Below are 25179 nucleotides of genomic sequence, written 5' to 3' on the forward strand. Positions count from 1 at the left end.
CCCTATGGTATAGTAAAAGCCTAATAGTTACATATATAAGCCATGTATGTGAGTAGTAAGTCCTTGAACAGCATAGGTGATGTGAAACACTTGAAGAAGTATGGTTAAAAGAAGGGTTACAAGCTCACAACATCAATAGACATTTGCCCCTTGTGAAAAGGGATTTTGTGACCCATGATTAAAGATGCTGAGGAGTTCTGTGGATATACCTGTGAATTTTTATGAGGATTACTAGGTACTTACCTGATGATTTATCTATGAAGTAGCAGAAGCCTTACTGTGCATTTATTCTGAGTACCAGGAGCTTAATTCTGGATGAGCCAGGCATCCTATTGAGAACTGAAAGGAATGTTTACATCTCTTTAAGAGAACATAAAACTGGACCAACAGACCAAGAGCTGGAAATCAAGCAAAAAGTGTGTTTTCATTTCTTTTTGAAGGTGAACTTTATCTTAGATATTGCTGTTATTATTAAACTGCACTTAACTCAGAGGAACAGTCTTCAGTACATAGCTTATACTACAACGAATACATAAATAAGTGAATAAAAAAAAAAATTCAAACCAAAAAGTAGTTTAATGAATAAGGTAGTCTAAACTGCCTTTCCTAGATCTCATCTTTAATGGTTATCTGGTGAAATTACAGTATTTATTTACTGAGATGAGTATATGACTTTAAATATGTATTGGAGTTTTAGACCAAGCCACGCAGAGAGATCTACCAAGTGCTGTAATTATGGGACAGAGCATTAATTTTAGAATATCCATCTGTGGTAAAGTCTGATTCCAAAAATGTTCTGCACATTTTCCTGTAACATTTAGTGTAGAAAAAGGCAATACTGAGAACTTGGTACTTAAGGACTTGTTCTCCTTCTCATTGTGGCTGCATCCACAAAGTGGGAGAGAAACCAAGTTATATAAAAAATCAAGTCTAAAACCTGTTTTAAATCTATGTTGAAAAGTGACTAGGCAAAGTCCTCTGGTTTGATTATGACTAGATGCATAGGGACTTTTCCCTCTGTATTTTTCACCAGTACTGGTTTATCAATAGTGAACCTCTGTAATTTCAAGTTTCAGCAATTTCATTTAAGTAAATCCATTAGAGTTGAGGAAGTCTATCTGTCTATATATATATATATATATATATATATATATATATATATATATATATATATATATATATATATATATACATTTATTTGTCTATATATATATGTGTGTGTGTGTGTGTGTGTGTGTGTGTGTGTGTGTGTGTGTGTGCGCGTGTGCAATAAACAGGTATGTGCAGTTCTATTACCAAGCATATATACAAAGCAGAACAATGGTGCTATCACCGAATCATTACATTGCTTGAACTTAACGTATACAGTTTCTTGCTATGCAACCATCAAACCAAGAAACAACCATTAATGCATCATCTGTCCTGACGAAATTTGAGCCAAACAATATTACACCTGACATGCACCATTTATCTTCATAAACGCTCTATGTTCATGGTGTATATTCATCCCAATAAATAAATAATTTAATAAATATTTCTGCTTTGGCATCATTTTATTTATTTGTTTATGCTCTGCAAGTCATTCGGTATGCTCACATATCTTTGCAACTCACATTTGAGTGGGTGTGCATTAGAGCTGGGAACAATAAAAAAAAGTGCATGCCATATAGCATTGTTACCATCATTAATATGTTTATTCTAGCAGGAGCACACACATAACAACACAGGCTAGCATTAAAATCTGAAGAATCAGCTCGATCATAAGTAAGTGTTACTGTAACTGAGATGTATACTCTGCTAGTAACCCCTGCAAGGGTTGTGAGACATGAAGAATCAGCTCGATCATAAGTAAGTGTTACTGTAACTGAGATGTATACTCTGCTAGTAACCCCTGCAAGGGTTGTGAGACATGGGAGAAGGTGAGCTTGATTTTACCATCAGCAACATGTCATATCAGTTCACATGAAGTGGCACATGGAGAAAAAATGTCAGAATGACATTAATCATATAGCGATGTCCATATAATTGGAGTTTGAAACCTCCTGCCCTACATGGATGCTTTACTAGTGGGGCTAGCACTATACTTATAATAAGAAGCCTCTGTACAACCATATGAGCTTCAGGGGGCTTGAATGGTTCTGTAGAGAACATGGTGTTCACGTACATCACTGCATACATGTATGCACAGAATTATATATGATACAGTACAAGTATGCTACATGCTGCAAACAAAAAGACACTAAACTAAGCAGGCATATGTCATTCAGATAATTATCACATACAGTATGTTTTTTTTCTGACACAGTTGTAAGCATGACTTATGATACTCCTGTTTACCTAGCAGCGATATCTATGGGCATGGAGTGGGAGTGAAGGATTTTATTTACAGGCTATTCAGTGGATGACATAAGGGTTTATACCTAATTGGTATTGCACTGAATGATTTGGCTAGGCCAAGGAAAGCTGTACGAACCATTTTTTCTTCCATCATTGATTTGATGATCCTTTCAGAGAAGTCCACTCGTTCGAATAGGCATGACCTGCCCTTGATGAAACAAACCTGAGTTGGATCCAGTGTCTGAAGGTTTGCTAATGCTTTGCATACGAGACTATTCAGATATATGAGTTTGTAGTTAGCCATGTTCATAGATAGCACACTGTTGTTCAGAAGGATGACAGTTGCAGTCCTCTGCTCACTTGGCATGAACCCAGTCTGGAGGCTATAGTTGAATGGTGACTCAAGTGGTCCTGACAGGTCATGTTTCATGCTATTGGAGTGTGCCTTGAAAATCTCTTCTGTAGTGATAATCGGAGGAGATATGGCTGAGAGTATTTCCTAAGAGGTGTAATGGGGATGTAGGTAAAACTGGACCAAAATTTGTTGGCTAGTAGATTTATTATATCTTCTGGCTCAGTGTAGGGGACTCCATTTAGAATTAGTTTGGCACATTGTTATGTATTGCCTTTGAGGTTGTGGACATAGCTTAAGAATGCCTTTTGATTGGCCCTGGCATGGGAGGCTATTATTACGCAAGTATGGTTTTTGTAGACTTTAGTAGCTTATTTAGATTGATGAGTCAGTGAGTTTTTACCTTACTGGGTATTGCACTTCCTGATTTTTGCCATGACTTTCTTATTTTCGTTATACAACCTACTGATGTTGGAATTCCACCAGTGTGGCCTGATTTTGAGTTTGTCCTGTGCTTATTCCAGGTTGACATAGTGGTATCTGTGCAATCATTAACTTGATAGTACAGTATTTCTGGGAACAGTTGTGCACAGGAAGTCATGTTCTCAGAGTTGCATGGGGGGTTGAAATTTTACTAGGGTGAAACTTATTAGAAGGAAGTTTGCCTTTAAATATTCTTAAAAGTTTCCAGGGCTAGCTGTAGTCTCAGATTTAATTTTTATTTCCAGGAGAATGCACTATGACCTCACCTCACAAGTGAAGAAATTGCACCGGTGTGTGTGTGTGTGTGTGTGTGTGTGTGTGTGTGTGTGTGTGTGGGTGTGTGCGCGTGTGTGTGTGTGTGTGTGTGTGTGTGTGTGTGTGTGTGTGTGTGTGTGTGTGTGTGTGTGTGTGTGTGTGTGTGTGTGTGTGTGTCTAATATTCTCCCATGTTTGTGAGGATCAGGTTAAGGATGTTATCACCCTAAACGGGCATGCAGACTAGCTGGCTCAGAGTGTCTGTGTTTACAAAGTCCATGAATCCCTGGGCCTGCATGTTTAGAATTGTGCATTATTGCCAGTTTATAATGCATTAAAGCCGCTAATGAATATTGTATAGGGTTGAAAGGGGAATGCACATTTAAGTAGTGTTACGGGTTTCCTGGTTATTGAAGGTGTTATAATTTGCAATATCTAAATCATATAATTAAAAAAAAAATCTATAAAGTACGTAAAAATAAAATGTTAAAGACAGTCCAATTGGTTAACATAAAATGCAAAATAACCAGGAAAGTGTTTAAAAGAAGACTGAAGTTATTAATACGAACTAGAGATGCTTTTACTCCAGTTGTTAATATAGTTTAAAATGGCTGACAGATTGCATTTTTTAAGAAAGATTGTGTTCTTGGTGCTTAATAGAAAGCTGAAATTTCCTAATACTAATTGTTCCTCTTCTTTTGAATATATTTGTATAAATATTGGTGAACACATATTTACTTTCGTGCATTTTTGTGAATAAATGTGTACATGGAATCAATCTACTACTGACTAAATGTAGCAAAACTCAGTTGAAAAGAAAAGTACCATCTCAGTCATAGCTGCTTGACCTTTAATTAGAATCATTGTACCTCTCTGACTTCCTGAAATCTGTGGAAGCTGGAACTAACTCGAGAAGGATCTTTTATAGCTTTGGTCATCTTTAGAAACACAATTAACCTGATTATTGTAACACCATTGGCATTAATAAAAACAAGGAAAGAACCTCAAAAGTCATGGTGAATATCTGCACTAGCATTTGATCGACATAAAATTTCTGAACAAAGTTTTGATATTAAAATCACTAAAATTAATTGCCTTAGTCCTTATAGTACCAACACATACCATCTATACTAACAATGTAAAACTGAACTGAATATAAAATCAAAAGACCAGGTAAATGATAAAATACCACTAAAGATGGTAGGCCCTAAAGCTACATGTTGGTAAGTCATCTCTGTCTGACAGTCCACATGTCTCATGTATACAGTCTCCTTAGTAATATCTAATGTCTGTAATTAATGTGCATCTATGTTTCATCTAACATTAGGCAGAATTATATTGTATATTCTTTCTTGTCCATTGTTTTTCTGTGATAACCTAATGTAAGCCTTTCCTTCCAGGCCTCTGTTGAAAATGAGGACCCACCCACCCAATTGGACTTTCCCTGCAAACAAATGTCAAATAAATGAATAATAAAACAGTTACCAGGTCTAAATTTAAAAGTAGCTCAGTTACTGCTATTATTGCTACATGAGGGATGCTGTTCCACAAAAATATAATGTATTGATTCATCAGTGTGTGTTATTGATATGAAAAAGGAGGTTTGGGTTATTGGTAAAAGTGTTCATAGCACTGCTGGATCACTGAGGGTGAAGTCAATTAAAAATGCATAATTTTTTATTGCACAAAATCTTATGCCAAGGCTAGCACACAAGTTCCTGTATGCAATATAGCATTAAACATTTTGATTAATTTGTCCCAATAGCTTAGGATGCTTTTTTTTTTTTTCAATTTTCTTAGTTAGGGTTTCTTTTGACCATTTATCTTATACCAAGTATTTAGAGGGGTAAATGATGATTGGGCATTGTACTCTATGAATTTCTTGGACTTGGAAGAGGTACTCCAGGGATTAAATGTGCTAATTAGAAATATATCCATACCATGATTGAGATACAGAGATACAAGTTAGCTCATTAAATATTTGACATGATATGAATTGGGTAACAACTGTAAATTTTTAATAATGAGGTTGAGCCCATGGACATTGGCATTGAGCTCTTGTATGATCAAACAATTGTTGGAGTGTCTGGTTGTCAAAAAAGAGCTAACAATCTCCAGTTTGTAATGATCAACAAAATTTATCAATCATATTCTTCACCTCTGTTTTCACATAAAAGAAAATATATACTAAAGTGGAAAAGTCCAAGCACAGATCCCGCTGTAAAGTAACTTGTGACATATGTTTATACAGTTTCTCTCACTTTTACAATCAATGCAAGACCCAGTGAACAAACTAGTGTTTAACATAAGGTTTGATGTTTAGCTGGGTGAGTTGTTTGATAATACCTGTGTGAGTTAAGATGTTTAGTATTTGAATTCTGAATCACATCCAGGGCTTCTGAAACATTTTCAAATAAATATACCTGTGGTAAATGGGAAAAAGCTGAAAATATGTTAGTATATTTAGTTATATTATAAGACTAATATGTAGTGTTGCCTTTATAGCTATATCTGTATCTGTCTATATATATATATGGGTTCATATCAAAAGAACGAACGCTTTTCACCGGGACGCAGATATATATATATATATATATATATATATATATATATATATATATATATATATATATGTGTGTGTGTGTGTGTGTGTGTGTGTGTGTGTGTGTGTGTGTGTGTGTGTGTAGGTGTGTAAATATATGTGCTGCTGCCTTTTTTAGGCATGGAATAACCCCATAATGCACTGCAGTTCTTGCATGCTAAATTAAAATAACTAAATGGCACATGTTTGCATGAAAAGTTCATACTTCCTACACTGGAAGACAAAGCATCAGTGATTTAAGTGCTTTCCATGACTGATGACAGTGATAAATACTTTCAGATAAACTAAATTAAAATCTTAACAATTTTTATTACTCCTCAGCACATGGAATATTTCAGCATAAATTGGTTGTTTAATTCAGTGATACAGATAGAGTTATTACTAAAGTGAGTCTGGATTTTGGTCCAGAGAAACAAACATATGACTTGAATTTAGCCACAGTACTGCACAATATTAAGAATTATGGTTTAAAGCTAAATCAAGACAAATGCTATTTTTAGCAAAACAGCTTCATTGCCTTGGGTACCACATATATACTACAGACCAGCTGACAGGGCAATAGCTACATTGCAAGATCTGTTTCATGTAATGGACTTAATATAAACCTAGGCACAATTAACTATTTGAGCAAATTTATACTAGACTTCTCAACTAATAATTCATCTTTTTATAGACCTGTTAGAGAAAATTATACCATAGCCCTGGGCACATGCTGAAGCCCAAGAATTAAGCAAAGTAAAATAAATGCTGTCAGCAACTTCAGTCTATCATAAATGCCAGCTGCTGTGGTCTAACTACAGTATTCCTCCAAATGGATGAACATGTTGTATGCCATATGGCCTGTTATTCTAGAATACTTGATGCTTAGCAAAGATATCCTCAGATCAAAAAGGTGGGTCTTGCAAGTGTGTTGGTGTGGGAAAAATTCTTCAGAGCCCTACTAGGGCTCCAAATTTTCCAGCTACATACTGACTATCACAAATTTTTCCATTAACTAATTTGATAACCATATGAAATGTTGGGACCTGCTAGAGGAAAATATGGAAACTGAATGGCCATACTATGTTTGAGATGCTATTTCCCAGAATATTCATTTTTCTCCTTGGTATGGTGAGCTTAGAGTTGTTATATATAAGTTTAGGTAGTAGGAAGGAGCATAGGGCAAAACGGAGAAGTGTGATTTTCAAGATTTGCTCTTCTCCTGTGTTTTCTCTATATATTTTTTTGCCTTCTCCACACTTGGCATTTTGAGATTCTGGCATTTCAATCAGGAACCAATTCATGTCTATGACTTAAGCAAAGTGCCACCAAAGTATCAAATGAGTGGATTCAAAGTCAAAACAATCCATGTGCCTGGAAAATGTCATTTGTTATCCACAAATCCTATACATGACCAACCACTGAGATCTCATATATGTAGACCATAATAATGGCCAGACCTGTAATAACTAAAAGACTAAAAACTCACAAATGGGCTGCTTAGAATGATTGAGAGCTGAAAGCTGTTGTCCTGCATGTGGAAAATGAATGGCCTAATCACTGGACACAAACTGAGCATCTTATGCAAAAGTAAAACACAGTCAAGGTGCAGTTGTCAGTATACAATGACTTGTTGTAGCAAGGCACGTTTGTTTTTTCTCAGCAAATGGACATGCTGTGTAAAAAACTGTCCTAAATGTCACTAAAGTGTCCAAAGATCAACCAAGACATTTTAAATCTAGTGACAGAGTATCAAGTCTGCATTGTGCATAAGCTATCTCAATGAAATGGACCATTAATGCCAACGCCATTTTATCCTTATAGCAAAAATAGTTGCTGACTTGTGAGAGTTTGAAAGTAAAAGCTAATTTGTTTTCACTATTAATCTCATGACATAGAAATGACCCCTGTACCAACCACAACTGTCTAACAAATAAATAATATCTAACAAATAATGAAAGAATCACAATATGTTCAAATATCATCTACTTACTGCACTCTGTTTCAGGCAATGGTTCTCAGTTTATAGGTACTGAGTTTTAAGTTCTGCCTTTATGGTTTTACCTATACCACATTATGTCCTCACTATCAGAAATTAAATGGCAATGCTGAGACCACAAAACAAACTTTCAAATAAATATTAAGGCAAAATGTTACAGCCATCTAATGACATACAGTGCCACAGGACTAAACCCTCCACAGCTAATTATAAAAAACAAGCATGAGATGACATGCCATCGGTAAGGTCTTAACTTTACCCTTGAGTTAATTTGTGTAATACACTGAAATAAAATGACCATGAAGCAAAATCTGTAAAAAAACAAAAAAAAAAGATCTATGACTGATATTGCTGTGCACACCCACTAACTGTCCTGAACCAGGTCAAGTTATCTGCTTAAAGTTAACAGAGGAAACAGTGAAACATGACAAGTGTTGCAATGCAGGGAAGTAATTAACCACATTCTTGTCTGGTACAAACAAAAGATGGTACTATAGTCCAACAAAAGAGGCATACTTATTTGGTGCCTGACTGTTAACCTAAATGCAGTATTCTTGGAAATCCATCAAACCACTCTGGTTTAAGAAAAACATGACTGCGGTCTAGCAAATCTGTTCCTGTACCAACAAAAGAGCTACCTTAACTGAACATTTGTGACAAGGGCAGACTTTCAAGCATGACTGATCACAGTGACTGACTGTGTGCTAACCAATCAAAACAACTGAGAGTGATGGACCTTATCACTGACCCAGTTGTTCTATCCAATCAAAACAACTGAGAGTGACTGCTCTTATCACTGATACATCCAGTTAGCTACCTTTTGTCTAGTAATTGTGAATATTCCAATACTTGTCGTCACAGTACTCCTCAGCGTTTTCTTTCCACATGTTCTCAGTTCATTAACAGTTCCATTTCAAATGGCCTTTAAATGATGAAGAGTGGTTAAGCGATCTATATCTTGAAGTATTTCCAGAGGTTTGACAGACTCACTGGGGTAGTAAGTAAAGTAACTGCTAATAGTGCTTTACCAAATGTTTTTCTAGATTATCAACTGTTTGCATGCGATAGCTATATTTTTTTGGAGGATCAGTCCAAAGTGCCAAATATAATGTACATTACTCGTGTACCATTGTAGTTCATAAACTGGAAAAATTATAACTTTATCTTAAAGGCAAAGAAATGATGGCAAGTGGCATTAAGTTGCTAGAATGTTTGTAGGGGAAAAATTATTCTTCCTCCCAAACATAACCTCATTCTTGACATTGTCAATCAGTTTAGGTAGATATCATCTCTCTTAGTACTTCACATTCCCTCTCAAAGTCCCGCTCATCGGAGGTCATCCTATATATACTCACAGACTGCACCTTAACTATACTTTGTTTTTGTTGATGAGGGTTTGCATTGGTAAAATATAAAGAAGAATTTGAAAAAGTGTCTTTACGATACACAGTGGACTTGAAATCTCTTGTCTGACTTAATCTGTGAATACTAATTCCAAATAATTCATTTTATCATAGGTAATCCTGTAAGTAAATTTCAAAAAATAATAAGAATTAAGTTTACTCCTATTTTAGGAAAAGATATTTGTACCCTAAGGGACAGGGATGTAAGTTATAGTATATTCTCAGAAAGTAATGACAAAGAGAGGGGTTATAACAGGGCATTTGTGACTAATTTTAATGGAGATTCTGGCATTATAAGAAATATTATTTTGAAGTAATGGTTAGAATTTGCCAGTTTATCTGATTTGGATAGTATTTTTAACACCTCCCCCATAAATTTATTTTTCACAAAGGGTTGAGCTTAAATTATTTACTTGACTGGAGTATTACACCTCTAGATAAGGGAAGATACACAAGTGATAGGAACTTATAAATGTGGAGCTTTCTCTTATTGCCCCTGTGTTTTACACAGCAAGGGAGTGTATATTAAAAGTAGGAACAAATATTTTGATGGAAACATGTACACTAATTGTAATAGTTTGGGTGTGATATATATTGCCCTATGTGGGGCTTGTGGAGCCTTTTACCTAAGAAAGACTGAACAGAAGGTAAGAAGAAGAAGAATATACGAACACCAGTATGATGTTGGGAATAAGAATGAAAAAATGCATTATATAAACATACGTAAAAGTGCAATCTTTCCAAGTTTCATTGTTTTCTGTTGGAAGAAGTTTTAGTTGATTTCAGGGATGGTCCCTAGGAGACACAAATTGAGTACAGGGAATTATATTGTCAGCTTATTATAGAAGTGAATAGGCCACTAGGGCATAATGAGCACATATATTTTGCCCCAGTTTTAAAGTTGAGGGAAGCCAGGTTATGATTTTATTATGATTTTATTTACTATTTATGGGTTTGAGAACACCTTGTGTACATAGGTATTTTATCTCCAGCTGTTTTAATTTTGTTGCATGTAATTGGGGTTCTTAGTCACTAGATGGAGCTTGTAGACCATGTATTATTATGTGTGTGTGTATGTGTGTGTGTGTGTGTGTGTGTGTGTGTGTGTGTGTGTGCGTGTGTGTTTGTGTGTATGTATCTATGTATATATAGATAGATAGATAGAAAGATAGAGATAAAGATATGTGTGTGTGTGTGTGTGTGTGTGTGTGTGTGTGTGTGTGTGTTGTCATATCAGTTTTTATATATATGTTATACATGGTTTATTGGGAGACTCTATTCAGATTTTGAGGGGTCAATACCCAAGACTTAAATTATTTTATATTTGGTTAGGTTTTAATTAATTTAAGGTGTGATTAATTAATTTAAGACTTAATTATGGGTACAAGGGTATAGATATTGGGTCTTTGTTTTTTTTTTTTTTGGCTTGTTGCATCATCTGAATGAAGTCTGGTGCTGAAAAAAAATGTGATTTAGTTAAAAAATTTATTTATTATTTATTAAGTTTTAAAGTCATTGAAGGTTTTATATTACTAAGTGACCTGTAGTGTACTCTCTGAAAATACCAGAATGAGAAGACATGATTTACTTTTCACAAAACCAATTTGATTAGGATCCAGGCTATGAAAATTCACATTGTTCTTATTTGTGCGATTCATTAGGATGTGTTCCATGTCCTTGGGGTTAATAAAGTTTTGGCTAATAAGCAAATAATTAAAGTATTAGAACTAAAGCTATCCTAATTGACTGACCCTACTAAAACCATTCTATAAGACTCAGGAACATAAACATAGGTAAGGCTTAGGTTGAAGAGTTTTTGGAGAAGATGAGTTAAGATATGATATACACTCACTGAAACAAAGCAGACAGCAATGTTATTGTGGAGGTGGGTTGGTTTGGTTAGATTAAGCAGAAAGGAAAATTGTATTTTTCGGGAAAGAGGTTTGAGAAAGTTGAGTGAAATTACATTTTTTTCTGCAAGGTTATTAGCAATAGCTCTTTGGTCCAAGTAGTTGACACCATTTAGTACCAATTCAGAGAAATTTTTCAAGTTGTTTTCCATACTAAAAAAAATAAAAAAAAAGAATGATGACCATGACCATATTTGTTTTAATGTTCTTGCATAAAAAAAAAAAAATGAAAGAATCAACAAGTGGTAGGATTAAACATGAATGAATAGGCTTAGATAATGGAATAGAGTCATGCATCCCTTCATAAATTCAGATCAGCTGTGCAGAAATGCAAAATATTATATATATATCTACACACACATATAAATATTTCAGGCATGGCCAATATTGCTGTAATCTACCAGTCTACCATACCCGTTATTTCCATGATAAACGTCCAAGTTTTTCTTAAAAATATCTAAACTAGTATGTGCTATAATGTAATTTGATAATTTATTTCCAGCATCAGCTATACTGTCAGAGAACCAGTTAGTGCACCTCTCAATTCTACAGAATCTTCTACATAAATTGTCTTACCTGAATAAGGTCTCCTCTAAATATCTAGACCTAGTTACCAATAGATATAATGATACTATAAGTTCCTCCTGAAGTGTTCTCATGTTGTACTTTTTTCAGTATAATCTAATTTAATTTCATTATCTGAAGTTACTTAGATGTTACTAACACAATTTATCACCTCCTTTGTAGAGACAAACTACATTGGAAAAGATTTTGTAAATACAGAAAAAACACTGGTCTTTGTGGAGATAGGATGCAAACATGAAGAAGTAAACTAGCAACTTCATATCTGGAATCAGTGATACATGGCCTCAACCTGACATCAATAGGACTTACTGGTGTTACAGATTTGTGTCCCACAGACTCCCACATCTATTGAATAGAGATAACTGGATGGGAAATAGAAAATACATATATTTAACAATTGATTTTAATGCTTAACCGAGAATAAAACCTATATAATACTTGTTTTAAATAATCTAGATTAATTGTTATGACATCAGTAAAGTTAATAGTTAAATAGCCTGAGTCAAACATCAAGTAAATTAATTGATTAAAAATGTACCCCAACAGCATACATCCCTTTACAAAGCATAGCATATATCCTAATTTTGTATACAAGATAGAAAACCATTAGAAAATGTTTTGAAGGACAAGATGGAAAGTTCTGAGCTTTGCTATGATATAAGTAAATGGAATCTAAGCAAAGCTCTACTTAAACTCTCCAGAACATTTCCAGATTGTCATCAAAACCCCCATGAACTGGGTATTGTCAGTATTCTGAAATTTCAAAGATTTATGGGATTTTTAGGAGTTATATAAGCAGTATGTCAAACTTCTTCAACTTCACTTCTTCCAAAGATGACAATGCAACCCACATCCTGGAAGTAGATTTAAGGATATTAAAGGTTTTATTTTCAATATATACAGAGAGTCCCATGTTTTGAAAGGTATATAGGTTTTATATATACCATTTGTTAGAGTAGCTAGAATGCCCATTAAAATATAAATTTTTTCTAGCTTCTGTTTCTTCTTCCATAAAAAATTTTTTTCAAGTAAGGGTACCCATTTTGTAAAAAAAAAAAGAGTAGAGTGTCTAAAAAAACCAAGTACAGACCATACAGACCATTTGGGTTGACTTAGTCACTTGAATGTTGATCGAAGGAACAATAGATGTATAACATCAATTAATGGAGGTGGTAGTTTGTAAATAAATAATAAATTTTAAGTATATAGTACAGATTCTGAGTTAAAAAAAAAAAATAACTGAAACAATTAAAAATTTTATGAATAGTTGTTAGTTTATTGGATTGGATAGGTCGGACAAGATAGTAAATTCTGAATGGCATCATTTTGGCAGCAAGGGAGAACACAGGAACATCCAAATGTGGAGGATGTAGACATGTGTCTTCTTTTTTGAAAAATAAAGGATGTAAACAACACTCTTTTTAAACAATCAAGAAAATATGCAGATTGGAAGAAATTTATTGCTTGATTTTTGACATAAGCTATTTATTTACTAATTTTATTTATGTTATAATAAACAAATGTATCTTGATTATTTGAAATATCTGTTGATTATTTTGGTTTTCTTGTTATTCAAATATTATAATCAATTTGCACATATTGTACAAATAGCATATTTATTTGGTAGATCACTTTAAAGTAGTTGACCACATGCTTCAAACAAGGTTTGAAATAACTGGTATTCTATGTTCTGTATTAGTAATGAAGAAGTCCAAATTTTTGTATATGGGGAAAGTGTGTTCATGATTTTTTGCTGTTTTTCATAAAAAATCATATTTTAATCTGACACATTTTAATAAAATTGTTGGCTTACTTAATTTGTATACTATGTCCACACAGACCTGTGTTTTTTTTTCCACAGTTTTGAAGTTATTCGCAGTGCTTCCTCTAATGCCTACTGGATTCTTTACATTTTGCAAATTTATTTATAATCTATTGTATTTGAGACTATATTTTAAAATCTATACACAGTTTATCAATTTATATATTTTTTCCTCCTACTGCATTTTATGTATCTGTAAACCATTTTCCTATCATGCTAAATATCTTTATATAAATTTTCTTCATAATTTTTTTTGATATTGTCGCATACTGTGTTTAATTTGGCTGCACAGCTTGTTTATTTCAGTCTTCAAATTTATACTTCAAACTCTTTTTTTTTCTTTTCTTATACTCATCATTTTTCACCTCAGTCAAGTATTTTTTTATTTGGAAATATACCTTCCTGATCTTGTTTTCCTAGATCCTGAAGTTAAATATATATATATATATATATATATATATATATATATATATATATATATATATATTTGTTGTTTACTTTCAAATTATTTTTCTTTCAAAACTTGCCACATTCCTTTTGCAGAATTTCCACTGAATAAATAACTCCAATTAATTTTACATAATGAATGTTTTTCTTCATACAGTCTTTTATTAATCTTCTGTGCATTTGTTTAGACTTCCATTTGCCAGAGTTATCAAACAGCAATTTAACCTTTAAAACTGTGTGCGATTACTGCACATCAGCAATGAAAAAACTGACATGAAATATTATTTTCCTAGGAGTACAAACAATGTCTAGTATGTTCCATTTCCTGGTAGGCTTTTTTTTATAATCTGAAGCAATTGTTGCTCCTGAACATACATTGTGAATAATTTCCTTAATAAATATTATTCCACTCTGTTTCTGGTAATTTTAAATCCCAAGCCACTATTCTTTCCCTTCCTGTGTTTCATACAAGAAATGCATGACCTCTTCCAGAGCATCCACTCTTGACTATGGTGGTTTATACACTAATAATTGTTTAATGCTCTAGGGTTGTCTTTATTGTCACAGTTAGATCATCTATAGTATTGGTGTTATTGAACATGTATTATCACAGATCTCATAAGCTTTAATCCATATCATAAGAACTCCACTTGATTTTTTTTTTTTTTGTTAAAATGTGTGTTACGGGAAAGACATTTATATCCAGATAAAACAGGTTTCTAGTCATAATTCTTTAACCAAGTTTCACAAGAAATAACAACATCAATCTTGTATGGAAAGAAGCAAATTTTCCAATAAAGGAAAAATAAACTATTAGTTATGCTCCTAGCATTAACAACCATCAAAAATTAATAACATGTTGCTACATAGTTTGCTTTAAATGATTTTTAATTGTCAGTAGGGTTTTTGAAAATCATGTCTAAAAATGCCAAAAAGAGTTTGGACATTTTCCTTTATCTGACTGGCTGGCTTCATATATGAGTTACCTGTGACAGACTGCTGTAATTATGTATTGAACCAAATCTACATTTTTGATTGCCAGTTCTTTAAATACAGAGTTGAAAATTTGGAATTACTTTCTGCAAGCATTTACTCAATTTAATAGAACATTTTTATTTTAAGATTTCTACTAAAATGTAATAAGTTGTTTTTTTTCTGTCATAAACCAATATTGCTGTATTCTATGTCAGAAGTGCTCTGTGCAGAGTGCTCTTTGACTTCCACAATCTAGGACTTAAATTTTTTTCAGGATATATTTGTTTAACAAAAATGCTAATTTAGTAACTCTGATTTGATGAAAAGGATGGCTTCTTAGTTTGATAATAATCTGATGTTTAACTTTGTTTATTTATTAACATTTGATTACCAGGAAAGTTTGACTGGGGCAAACTCATTTATTATATATATATATATATATATATATATAGAGAGAGAGAGAGAGAGAGAGAGAGAGATTATATGCAAGGTTGCTTTGTGAAATATTACTCAGTGTGAATAATACTAATTTATTTCAAAGCATGCAATCAGCTGATACATGACTGTTCCATAACTAAAAGGTAGACAATTGTGAAAGATAAAGGAAAACTTGAATGATCTATGCTATTGGATAACCTTAAAATGAATGTAGCAGGTGACAGGCCTTCAGAAATTATGGAAGGACTTTGAAAGGAGATGATTTCAGATTATTTGAGAATTCTGTCTAGCAATTAAATGAGCATATGTATTTTTCCCTACTTTGCTCTGACTCTTTTCATTAAGGACATATTTAAAAATTATCTAGATGAGGATATTATATTTAATAATATTGTGAGCAGTTTTACTGAGAAATAGTCAGATTACAAAGGTGAAGGAATACATAATGCAGGCAGGTGCAACTTCATCAACATTCTAGACCACTGAGAAAATCACCCCAAAAATATTTCTGCCTGCCCATTGGTTGATAAAACCTAGAAAGATGAGGATAATAGGAATATTTGATTTGTCAGAATGCTAAAACTGTTACATATTCAATATTGTGGTCATTTAGCTTGGTCTCAAAAAAAATTGTTTCTAATTTTCCAGGATCTTCATTAATCTGGTCTGATTTGGTTCTGTGGAAATTAGTCATAGCATAGGAAAGATATGGGACAAAGGAATGTGGTATCAATATTATATGCAGTTTAATACAGATCATGATATTATGACAGAAAAAAACACAAAACAAAGGGAAATCTTTTAGAATGTGGCAGAAGAGCAATAGGCTGAAGTGTACTGCATGTGACTACTGGATATAAGAAAACTAATATGGACATCTGTCTTCCTAATGCAATGTGACAAAGCCTGGCTGTGACCTAGATAGTTTTATTTAATTATGTAGGTGCTGAAGGAACATGTTAGGGGAATAGCGAGATTGAATTACTGATGCAGGATCATCTGTGCAGGCTATCATGTGTAAACAGAAGTAGGAGAACAGAAAGAAAGAAAGAGGAAATCTGATGTGTTTTTTTTTTTTGGAAAACTGGAGCTCTGTGTTGTGCATGAAAGTTTAAAAGAAATATGATATGCTCTAAGTTGTTATCCAGGGTAAAGCAGTATATAACAAAGCTGCTACAAATGGGGGGATGCAAATTAAAGGGATTGAAAAAATGATAAAGGCAATTAGATTGATTTATGAGGTAAAATAATACTAGCTGCACATGTGAGTTAAGGCTGTCCATGTTAACTATATATGTGTATGCATGTATGTATATATATATATATATATATATATATATATATATATATATATATATATATATATATATATACATATATATATATATATATATATATATATATATATATATGGGTCTACTTTGACCGATTGAAATTAGACTTATTTGAAACTGACATAGCCATTCCCAGTTTTGCGAAAGTGCATTTCAATGAAATTGCACTTTCGTGATACTCAGTACACTGAGCAGGTGTTATACATTGCGGTATAGTGCGATTAAGGGAATATTTCCTTTGCCCCACTGTAGTGCGATCCTGGAGTTAGTATATATAGGTAGCATGGGTGTGGGGGGCTGTTGTGTTATTTTTTTTTGTGTGCATTTTTTTTTGTTTTGTTTTTAATGTATCTAATTTTGTGAAAGTGCGTTTTCATTGAAATGCACTTTTGTGAAACTGGTATTGTTTTTGTCAGTTCTGAATAAGTGTAATTTCTGTGGGTCAAAGTAGACCCATATATATATATATATATATATATATATATATATATATATATATATATATATATACACACACACACACACACACACACACACACACATACCATAACATCAAACATCATAACAAGGAAACCAGAATACCAAACATTAAAGTATCAAATACTCACATCAGTAAAATTCAGAACATTCACCATTGCACATTTTCACCTGCTTTCTTCCGTCCTGTATGGATCTCATATTCTCACTAACCTCCACAAGACTAACCTAAACAATCTAGAATCTTGCTACAACAAAATTGGCAAATTTGCCACAAATTCCCCACACAGGTCTCACCACTGTACTGTGCTCTCCTAACTAAACTGGCTAGACCTCACAAATCTTATAGCTCTCAACCAACTTACTATGACCCAAACATTGATCTACCAACTGTCAAACTGCCCTGCTCTCATCAATCTTGTACAGCCTAGTCACAATCTCAGGCCTTTTAGATTCTCTGATAAACCTATGCTGAAGGTCACCTACTTCCAAAACTAGTATGCTGATTGTCTCTACTCCAATAAAATCATCAAACTCTGGAACACCCTCCCCCAAACCATCGCTAAAATCCCACACCCTCGCAGGTTTAAGCAACTACTTCATAACTACCTAGCTAATCTCTGGCTCTGCTCCTGTCATATTTCTGGTTAAACACCTTTTATCCTATACCACCCCCTCTAGGCTCTTCCATAATCTACATCCCATTACTGCTACCTCTCTCAGATTTCTACTATTCCTTTCATGGTTCCTATAACTCCGCCTGTCCAATGGACATTTAGCTCTACTGTAAATACAGTCATTATCTGCTGACTTTGCAAAATTTCTAGACTATTTTTAACTATAACACCACATGTAACTTTTATTTGAGCAAGTTACTTTCTTGCCTTTGTACCATCATTTTTGTGATCTGTATTAAGCTTGAAACAGAATTATATGTGTTTTTAAAATGTCTTATGTAAAACTATGTTATATGTAAATATTGTCTGACAAGTTTTGTATTCTGTACTGCTTTCTGCCTGGAGCTTTCTCCTTAGGCCTCCACTGAAAATGGGCTCCTTGTCCAGTCAGACTTTTCCCGGTTAACAAATATAATAATAAATAAATAAAATAAATATAGATATAATAAAAAATTGAAAAGGGCAGGTTACTTTCTCCATATTTATTATGTTTTTTGTTTCTTCACTTGTTGATACTGGTACAATAATGCTGACTTATTTATCTCCATTTTTACCACTCTGAATTCATCTGGCAACCAACTAAACTCCTGACTTATGTATATATTCAGTATATATTACTGTAACCACTATGTGTAACACTGTTTCTACTTCTGTACCAATTAATGTTTAATTTTTTTTATGCATCTATGTTCTTGTCGGAGGTTTTTTCCTCTGGGCCTGTACCAAAAATGGGATCTTTTAGGGCCAGTGGATTTTCCCAGTAAACAAATGCAATAAATAAATAAATAAATAAGTATTGTGCAATATCACAGTGTAGCTGGATTTGGGTCTTGCCCATACCCTGCTGCAGTGCAATCTTGGAATCAGTATATATAATTATTAGATTTGAAGATTCAAAGAGATTTGTTTTGTTATTTAGGACCACACAAGTGCCACCTAAATGAAATTACAAATGTCAGCTCACGAGAGACATGCAGTGCAAATAATATAGATAAAACAGTATTAGAAAATAACATAATGAAGAAAACATCATGTATAAAATGCAAGAGGTAGTTCACATTACATAAACATACTCAATACCCATTATCCAGTGATAAATAATAAAGAAATACCCACTGCCAGACCCCCTCACTGGGTGCGAGTTGTTGGTGTGGGGTGAGGGGGATCTTGCTGACTTGCAAAAGCTCCTGTTTTAGGAGTAGTGCATTGTTGCCTGACATGTGCCTGTTCAGTGTTCTGACTTTCTGTGATGTGAGGCTTCATTACTTTGAACATTCAGCATTCCTGTCTCATTGTTTTGATGGTTGATGTTGTGGTAATTCTTTATTTTGATAGGGATCCATATAGATAGATAGATATAGGTTTATATAGACAGATATACACATATATAAATGTGTAATCTGACATAATGAGTATAGATTTGTGCTATGAACAGTCTTAGTAAGGTAGAAACAATGGAGAGGTAAAACAGCATCACTTCTCTCCCAGTAAAATAATCAGTATAGTACTGTTAAAAGAGAAAGCAGAACAAAAAAAAGGCAAACTGTACATGAGGGGGAGGATGCAGTTCAAGCAGAAAAGAACAAGGCAGCAATCAGTGAAAGTGTAACAGAGAGAAAGTAATATGATAAAGAGCCAGAGAACTGATAAGGGTATTTAGAGAGGAATAGTACAGGCAATAGTATCTGAGGATCACTGCAAAGTGTAACAAAGAGGAACAAGTATAAAAAAAAAAAAAAAACATGAGTCAGTGTTCTGCAGTCCTTAATTCAGCTTAAAGCAGGTAGTATAGAACACATAAAGGAACTGTTCAAAATAAGTCAAAGCAGATGCAGAAAAATCAACATCCTACTAGATAATCCTCAATGTGCAAATGTTGCTAAAACAGTGATATGAACTGTAGATATTACATGTTTTCATATAAGTAACATACATTTCCATTTTATTTTAATGGCATGCAGAAATGTGCAGCTAATAAATACATACCCTTTACAATATTTATAATGCTGTATTTTATACAAATGTCTCGTAGACCTGCTTTCTATCATTACAGGCTGGAAAGTAAAAAAGAATAATCTTAAACTACATGTGTGTTGGAGAGGTTTACTATTAAAAAGTCGAATGGCACTACATCAACTTTACTAGAGTCGAACACGAAAGTTCAAAAATAGTAATGTTGACTTAAAAAAAATCTAGGAATGGTTTTAACATGGGTCGAGGTAGGTGTTCAGTATTATTCTGAACTACAAACATCTCCCCTACCTCGGCCCATGTTAAAACACAGTCCTAGATTGTTTTTTTGTCATTGACATTACTATTTTCGAACTTCCGTGTTCGACTATAGTACAGTCGATGTAGTGCCGTTCGACTTTTTAATAGTAAACCGTTGGAGGATGTATTTGTACTTTTTACATGCACAAAACCATACAAACTAAACTAAGTTTTGTTTTTTTAGGTTTTACTTGCATGTTTATCAAAGGGCTCAGGCTCTGATTTTTGCTATTAAAGAAATTAACCTGGATCAACACCTTTTATCAAATCTCACTTTGGGATTTTCTGTTTATGATTCTTGTAACGTAGCACCAGTAGTTTTACAGAGTACAGTAGCCCTTATGTCAGGGCATGTGACTGCCATTCCAAACTACCACTGTCCAGGAGTTCCGTCTGCAATGGCTGTGTTAGGAGTTGGATCACCAACATCAGGTGTGATAAGCTCTTTACTTGGACTGTCTAAATATCCCCAGGTAAGAAAGTTTATTGTTTATTTTATTAACTGTAATACCTGCATGTGTAAACAGAGTGAGGGTGTATTCATAGTCCTGAAACTCACAGCTACATAGCTGCAATCCATAAAGAGCTTCTCTACATGGATATGCAAACAAGCTGACCCAGGTTACTCACAACGAATAAGGATAAATGAAGGCAATTCGAAAAAACCATCTACTTGTGGCAGAAATGCAAAGTACCTAAAATTAAATGTTAAGTTCATATGAAATATTACATGAAAGCCATAGGCTTTGCATTACTTGCATGTATTCAAATATTGCAGACAGAAGCAGCACTGTGCAGTCATACCTGAAAAAATTAAGGCAAGAAGTGGATTGGGCATCTTTTATTACTAATATTTTTTTAAATAAAGTGGTTTAAATGTTTTATATGTAGACATTTGTATGAGGACACCCCACTGTTTACTTAAAAGAATGGAAAAGGGAATCAGAAAAGACTGAAAAAGAGGGGACACAGCAGGAAAACATAAAGATCGCTGTGCTATTGGAGGTGGGAGAGGAAGGGCACTATGTTTTTGGTGATGACCTCCCTATTTTTTGAAGATGTTTTATATAAGAGGTTAGTGTGGGTGGGAAATAAGTAAGATGGTGTAGGAGAAATGATAATGGAAGAATGGATGAAATGGCACTATCAATAGTCTCCAGTCCACAGATCCTCATATGTTTCTACTGTCAGATGGTCTGGCAGTGGAGGACCCTGATGTTGAGGAGAAGAGGCTTGTGGTGGCACGTTAGTCAACACCAACTGGGAGATCATATCTTAAACCAACTGAAAGAAATGCCTCAACTGGCTGAATCCATCCGTCCATGTCCTGCACTACCTCATCCTTAAACAAGTCCTGAAGCCCAAGTTCAGTATGGCTTGGCAGGCTGCCATATTCCAGAGTGACTGCAGGACTGGTGCTACTACCGCAACCCTATGAGGATACCCATGCATGGGCAAAACATGAATGCTCCCCAACCTGGGAGGTTTGAGCTTAGGCTGCTCCTCAGGAAATTGGATCTAAAAAAAATAATAGTAATAATAATAAACATATGTGGAAAATAAATAAAATAAAGGTAAAAAGAAAGCATACATAAAATAAAAAAAGAGAAGGAGACAAAAGAGCAAATGTGCACAATAAATTCACATATCATATTACACAGCATTCAGTTTCTTACTTTTAAAACAGTTTTATTTTTATAAATCTTTATTAAGTAAAACAGAATGTACCAAAAGTGCTTATGCATAAATGGGGACCAGTAATGGAATTGCTTATGTGTATGTGGGAAGATTGATTTGAAAGGTTCTTATGTATATCTGGGATGAAATGATATTGGAAGTATTTATTTGAACTTTGGAAGAAAGGGTGTACTGCTACCGAATTTTGGTAGAGTTTACATCTTGCAGTCTACTGTGCTAAAATAATCATATTTGTGCTTGATATGCATTTGTTTGCAACATTGTACTAAATACACCTGTTATAAATACTTACATCTTAAAAAATCAGTTAAGCATTACTGCATTTATATACTTACATATCTCTTACATTTCAGTTTCCATCCTTTATAAATAATTTGATCATATACATTAATGAAATCAGTTAAAGACAGAATACTGCACTTACATTATGACATATCTCTTATATTCAGCTTCAGTAATACACAGAATGCCATCTGTTGTACTCCAGTTTTTCTTTATATACATTGGTGGAATTTGTTAAACACACAAGACTGTTTACTACTTCTTCTTGCATACTAGTGGCTTCAACCAACCTAGCTCTTCTATCCTGTTGATGCCTGTTATAATTTATTTCATCAGTGGCTAGGAAGAGAAGACGTAAGACAACTGTTGCTTACCTGTATTTCATCTCCTTTATAGATTAATAGGTAAGTACTAGGCTAGTTGCTCTTCTAAGCCATTTTAAGACTAGCCAATTTCTCTTTTGTGCTCAAGATAACCTATCACATTTAGCTAATAGTTTGACCATAAACATCTTACGATCAATAATTATATATTATTCCTAATGAGAATAACTGTGATCATATTATAGGTAGTTTGAGGGGACCCATTCATGGGATAAAGCATTTAGGAGCTGCATCTGTCCCTTAGTAGTAAATTGGGCAGTTCTGGGGTAAATTTTCTGAATACTTTTCCGTTATCGGAACAGTTTCACCACGATTGTTCAGCTGTAATCAAGTTCCTTAATACATCTGTTAACCAGATTTGTGTGTAAAAATATGTTCTTTTAATAGTACATGTAAACAAACTAAGTTATCTTTATACATATGTTGTTAACAGATATGTTAAGGAACTAATTACATCTGAACGATCATGTTGAAACTGTTGACCCGATGCATTACACCGAGGGAAAAAAAGTTAGAAAACAGCTTCTACAAAACTATCTCTAAAAACCTCCAATTTGTATGATAATCAGTCACTGAACAGTTTGAACAGACAGGCCATTAATTCATATCAATACCTGGTATACTCAATACCTTAATGAGTCTAAGGGGCTAGAGGAATGTTGTTCATATAACCTGAAAATTGCTATCTACATGTTTTTTATTTTTCTGAAGTGCTTAGAAAACACATTTGGGATTGAGTTTAGTCTTTTAATTACATGTTTACTAACTTTGTAAAATAACACATTCATGAATTTATATACAACGGTTGTTTCTGTTGTCAAGGAATCCTTTTTAAAGCAGTAGATGACGCTTTAAAAAAAACACGTACTACCGAACAGCTGTTTCTAGGATGATGATCGCATCTTTTCAGCTACCTTTATGGCTCAATGACTGTATGTGCACACTATGTGTATCTGTAAATTTTTATTTTGTGTTTAAGGAGAAAATGCTTCACATTATTAACAATTTCTTTTTTTTTTTAACTATTCTTTTAACGGGCAAACAATGTAAATGAGGTCTGAATACAACATCTTGCCATGCATTTCTAAAGTTAATCAGAATACGTATGTGTTTGAAAATTAAATTTATAATATGTATCAAAAATAGAAATAACTTATATATTTTACAATTACCTAGTTATATTATCACAGAAATACATGAAAAGACACTACATTCGGAGCTGTATAACCGCATTTAAACTGTTGTCCCGATAACGGAATAGTACCATTTTCTGCTTCCCATCCATAGATCCAGGTTGCATTTGAAATTGGACAGGGTTAAACTTTGTTTCATGTGGATGGGGGGTCTGTTCCATAGCATTGGTATCCTCTGCAAAATATACCTGTCTGTCTAAACTGTTCTGTTGATGTTACAGACGAGGTTTATAAGCCTAGAGTATTTCTGAAGCCATTTGCCTTGCTGATGTCCACTAAATCCATCAGTAATGGTCAGAGGATGTCCTCTATGCCAGACAAAGGTCACCTCTTAACATTCTATAGTATATTGAGTGTAGTGACAGGACTTTGAGTCAGTCCATGTAGGACATGTTGTTTATGCCTTGTATTCTTTTAATAAAGTAGTTCCAGTTGCTGCATGTGTCTGGGTAAATACATGCAAAAGGGGACATTATATTCAATGACTACCTTAATGAGGGCTGAGTAAAGGGGCAATGACATTCCTAGATCTATCCATAATTCCTTTGTTTATAAGCTGTGCAATATAGAATGACTTTCTTAGAACAGTAGCTGTATTGGTCAAAAGTTAGGTCACTGCCCATACAAGTTCCCAATCCCCAACAACTGGGTCAGCTCTTAGGGGCATATTGTCAATGTGGTGATTCCCTGGGGCAGATATCATCCCAAAGGATAGAATAATATACTGTTTGGCATTGAGTTTCAGACCATAATGTTGATACCAGTTATTTATATGAAACAAACTTTCCTGCAGGAAGGCTAAGTAATTTGGGAATTCAATGTCTGCTAATAGCTTGCAACATTCTTCAAAATCAGTCAGTGATAGCCCTTTGGTATCGGCTTTTACTTCAGAAAAGTATATGCCAAATGGAAGAGATCTTAGTACAGAACCCTGGGGGACTCCACTGGTGACTGGTCTCTTAGTGGAGGTAACTTCCTGTATTTTGATTATTTGTATCCTTTCTGTGAGCCAGTTGTCAAGCCGGCAGGTAACATAGGGATTTACTCCCAGTTTATTTATATTTCTATTATGCTTGTCTGGGGAATTGTGTCAAAAGCCTTGGCCAGGTCAAAGTATATGATGTGTACCATTTTGTCTTCATCCATTGCTTTGGTGACCTTTTAGAAATAATCTACCAGTCTGAGTAAGCAGAACCTGTCCTTGACAAATCCATATTGAGACAGTTCTAGCATTTGTAGCTTTCCTATGTCCTGATTTATTAATTCCATCATACGTTT

Source organism: Protopterus annectens, chromosome 7.part0, assembly GCF_019279795.1.
Source record: "Protopterus annectens isolate FY-2018-M chromosome 7.part0, PAN1.0, whole genome shotgun sequence".
Classification (NCBI taxonomy): domain Eukaryota; kingdom Metazoa; phylum Chordata; order Ceratodontiformes; family Protopteridae; genus Protopterus; species Protopterus annectens.